This window comes from Geospiza fortis, unplaced genomic scaffold (assembly GCF_000277835.1).
Source record: "Geospiza fortis unplaced genomic scaffold, GeoFor_1.0 scaffold54, whole genome shotgun sequence".
NCBI classification, from domain to species: domain Eukaryota; kingdom Metazoa; phylum Chordata; class Aves; order Passeriformes; family Thraupidae; genus Geospiza; species Geospiza fortis.
This window is the reverse complement of record NW_005054301.1, coordinates 5,752,575-5,757,185: the sequence shown is the minus strand read 5'-3', so window position 1 is coordinate 5,757,185 and position 4,611 is coordinate 5,752,575. Positions and strand designations below refer to the sequence as shown.

General features: G+C 47.4%; 1 protein-coding gene across 1 annotated transcript in view; it reads left to right on the top strand.

Moving 5' to 3' along the window:
* Positions 1 to 4,223: 4,223 nt before the first annotated feature.
* The window catches only part of IFT43 (intraflagellar transport 43), a 43,530-nt gene continuing 43,142 nt past the window's right edge, over positions 4,224 to 4,611 (top strand). The window contains exon 1 of the mRNA XM_005417465.2: positions 4,224 to 4,498. The gene's annotated coding sequence lies outside the window, so the exon portion shown is untranslated. The remainder of the gene's footprint in view (positions 4,499 to 4,611) is intronic.

Here is a 4,611-nt window from a genome sequence, read left to right as displayed (position 1 = left end):
GCTCGCAGCACGAAGGAGGCAGCCAACCTGCTGGGTTGGCGGTGCGTTGGAAAAGTGGGGCAGGGACAGCTCCCGCTAGGCTGTGAGCAAAGTGGGATAGGGGCAGAACTCTCTGTAGAAGCAAGTCCTCTTGCATAAAGCAAGATCTTTATGCTCTGGGAGAGGTGGTGCTCAGCAGCAGTGGGCAACAGTGCAGCTGGAAACACTGAGCATAGCTGCAGGGAGCCTTCCCTTACCTGCGTGTTCGGGGGCCATGGGCTGGTAGAGCACTGCAAGCTCTGAGGACAGCGGCTCACCGGAGCAAGACATGGAGTGAGGAAATCCACAGGCAGCTGGGGATGCTGGATGCCCTGTGAGCCATTTTGTGCAGCTCTGAGGAGATGTAAGGGTGAGCTGCTCACTGTTTGCTTGTGCTTTGCTTGGGGACGAGGAATTAAGAGTTCTTTGATGGAGCAACAAAGATGTAACAAGATCTAGTAGCTTCAAGATGATGTCAGGCAAATTTTGACTTGAAGTAAGATGCAAATTCTGACTGTTGACATTAAGTATCCATGGAATATTATGTAGGTTGGGATGGATGTTTCTAGAGCTCCCCAGGCACTTCTGAAATGAATTTTGGATGTTTTCCACACTGGGATCTTCTCTACCCTGCTGCCAGGTTGCAGGTCCCACTAAATGCAGTCAAACTGATTGCTTTGGACTCCGGTAATACATTTGCTACAGTGCCGCATGGTGAGTTATTAGTTAAGATGGAGATAAGTACAGAAATTATAAGAAATTACGAGAGTTTCCCAGAGGCTGGTCCTGGGCCCAAGTTTTATTAATTATCTTGGCAGGCCAAAATGGATGTGCTAATCAAATTGGCTGCTTATCCAAAACTGGAGGCATTGTCGATACAGGGGAGGACTGGGATATCCTATATGAGGGGGTAGGCAATTTTGAAAGCTAATACAGGAGAAATGGGATGAGATACAATACTACAAAATGCAAGGCTGTATTGCGAATGGCTGAGATCAGACTTTTCTGTTACAAGCTGACAGTGGGAGCTTGCTGCTTGGAAGTAATATAGCAGAAGGATGTAGGTGTCCTGCTGGTTCCAGTATTGGGCCACTCACTTTCTGCTCCAAGTGTTGGTCTGTGGGTTGAAAAGAGGCGAGGAAGCCCCATGGTCTGACATGCACTGGAAGCAATGCTGGTGGCTGTGAGCAGAAGTCATTAACAGGTTGCACATCTTGTACATGCTGTAATCCAGCTAGGCTGAGGGAGAGCTTGACAGGGCTACTGAACATGTATCATAGGAAATATTTCACACTTGGGAACTCTGGCTGGGGTTTGACAGTCTGAGCTGGGGCTGATGTAACACGAATAGCATCTGTTCTCATGGCGATCAAGACAGGCAAATGTGTGGGCCTTTGCTGCCTGTCGAAGTCCTTTCCACCTTCCAGAGGGAGGGATGTCTTGCTTGAAGCTTTGCAATTGTTAGGGGATTTTGTTCTGGAGCCTACAGAAATAAAAATATTTGCAGTTGTTTCCCTCCTCCAAAACCCCTTAGAGACTGGGAGGTGCGTGGAGGAAAATAAAACTTGCAGAAAAATTAAACTGAGATGCTTGGAGCTGCCAGCATGGGACTAGTGTGGAGCAGGATACAGCAGCAGTCTTTGCTGAGTGCTTCACTTCCCAGTGGAAGCTTAATGTTTTAATGAATTGGCCCATATCAAAATCGGGAGTCTGGCTGCCTGCCTGACGTGAAGATTGGATGAGGAAGAAAGCACCGTGCTGTGTCACTTGTTGCTACTGGAAATCGCCCTGCATCCCATAAATCCTACTGCTGTCAAAGCCCTGCTTTAGAAAACCTTTGGCCACTCTGAATAAGGTGGTCATTGTGCAACCATGTGGGCTTTCCACCATAGCTGTAGCTTTAACTACATGTGTGTGCCCTTGCTTTAAAGGGGGTCTAGGACCAGAAGCATATGGGAGGGCTCAAGTGTGATTGCTTTCCCAGACTTTCTCATGGATAGGAGGACCAGACACAAGCTCTATTCATATGTCTGCCAGTCAAGGAGAAATCAACAGTAAACAGCCCTACTGGGGGACTCTGTTAGTCCTATTCTGTGTGATCAGGTTTGTGTTGAAACCAGATGGAGAGAGTCTGTGCTTAGATGTGAGAACTTGTCCATGAAAGGAATGCTTGCATGGTTCTTACTTGCTGTTCAGCTTGGAGGGGGTGGCAGCAGTGTGATTTACAGTGAGGGCAGAGCCAAACAAGTAAGGCAGACTGAGAGCTGAGAATACACCTGAAACTGTACACTGGGAAAGAGAAACCCTGGCACCACAGACCTGAACTGGACAGAAAGCAAGCATTGGAAACAACTTTGGACAACCACAGCAGCACCAGACATTTGTCCTGGGACCTGGCTCAGTTGGTTAAGTGGAGCCAATGTAGGCCCAGGGTCAAATGCTGCCTGTGGTGTCATCAGTAAGACAGAGGAGAATTAAACTGTTCAGAAAATGCAACCCCAACACTTAGGGCAAGCAAAATCAACTTTGGCCACAACATGAAATGATAGATGAAAACTCTTTTCCTCCTGTTGCCCTCCTGAAGCAGGCAAAACTTTCAGGGGTAGGTGACAAAACCCACTCCAATAAGTGGAATCCAGAGGGACTAGAGGTAGGACAGATTTTAGGTTTCGTTCTTTCTGCACATCTGCTCTTCTCTCTCATTGAGAATCTCTGAAGTCAGGAGTCAAAATCCTGAGGCAAAGCTCAGTTCCCCAAGTCTTTACATGTTTTCTTTCCTGCACATGGACTTCACCCTCCCTCAACTGGCCTGAGACTTCTATCCCTAGGGTAGGCAGCAAGCAGCACAGAGTAGCTTGGGGAAAAATGGGAAGTACAGGTATACTGTCTGGGATGGGGACCCAGGGGAATTGTGAGGAGAAGCTTGGAGAGGGAGGGCAGTTCCAAACAAGTGAATGCACTGGTCATGCTGCTTCCTGATCTGTCTGTCCAGGATGGCACCCTGTATGGCTCTACCCTGGCTCTGGGAGGATCACCCTGCCAGCTACCTGTGTGGGAGCACAGCTGGCAATGTACTCCCACCCAAGGATTCCTGCCCTGGGGATGCCTTCCTGTTTTAGCAGGCATCGCTCTGGATGCTTTCATGCTCCTCTTGGGATGCTCTTTCTGATCAGAAGGTCAGCTGTAAGTGTATTGTAACCCCAGAGCTACAGTCCCCTCTGTCTCCTGGCATCTGTGTAGCTGTGTTGTTGCAGCAACTGTTTGGAGGAGCTGGGGAGAATTGAGAAATGCAGGGCCATATTCCCACGGGGCTGGTGGTGAAACATGGGGCTAGGTGCAAACTCCCTCTCTACCTCATGAATGCTTGAATCTGGAATTAAAAGAGAAGAACAAAGTATATGGAAGATCATCATTTCATAAAGCCCAGTGAGCCTGGCTTCAAAAAAGGAAAATCATGTCTCACTTACTGAATTCCTTGAACATGTCAAGATTTGTAAAGGGAGATAATATCTTTTATTAGGCCAATTGATACAGCTGGAAAAAACACACAAGCTTTCAGGCACAGAAACCCTTATTTTATGTTTTCCAACTATATCAGTTGGTCTAATAAAAAGTTATTACCTCTGCCCACAAATCTTATTTCACTTAATCCTTAGATCATCACAGCACAACTACTTCAACATGTCAGTAGGAATGGAAAAAAGGAGAATCATTTGATACAATTTATTTAGATAACCTAAAGTTCCTCAGCCAAACCATGAGCTTCTCCAAAGCTAAGCAGGTATAGAGTGAAATCTAGTGCCTTTAGTAAAAGGTATTCCTGGGAGGCTTAAGTTTACTTATGGAGTCAATTTTCATCATGGCAAAGTGTTAGCAGTGTAGTTTGTGGTGTGGTACAGTTCTCTATTGTAGCCGCAGAAGAAATTATTTAGGCTAATGAGGATAGGTGAAAATTGTGAGGAATGTGAGATAGGAGGAAAAAAAAAATTAGGCAAAGGGACAAAGTAATGGAAAACTGAATGTTTGTTAAACATGTGGACCTAAAACCAGATTTATTTACAATCAATCTGTACATCTGTCCAGCCAAGAAACAGACTAGGGTCGTTTTATACAGCTCAGTGGAAATCTCTGCACAACTCACTTGTGAGAAAGCATTTGTGCAATGATCGTTGTGCTTACATTTGATCCTTGGCACCGCCTCCACCGTGGGCTCTGGGGACCGGCTGCCCCATCTGGAAAGCTGTGTTAGAGAGCCAGGGAGAATTGGGAAGAGCATCAGAAGCCATCAGGAGACTTTGGCAAAAGCCTCTATCAGGAGACAGATGTGTAAGGCTAGGATTTATCTGCCTTAGTCGGAACTTAAAAGTGTCTTCGGCAAAAAGCTGGAGAAGGCAGAGCGTCAGGCTGTTCCTGGCCTGTCGCACCGCAAGTGGAACTGGAAAGGGCTGACAGAGTACCCGCATGAGGTGCTGCAGCACAGGTGTCCCCCTCAGTCAGGCCAAGGTTTTAAGAGTGCTGCGGGGGTGGATGTCTCTGTGGCTGCCAGGCGCCGGGTGCTCGGCCCAGCCCGCGGGGCCGGGTGGCCGGGCGGTG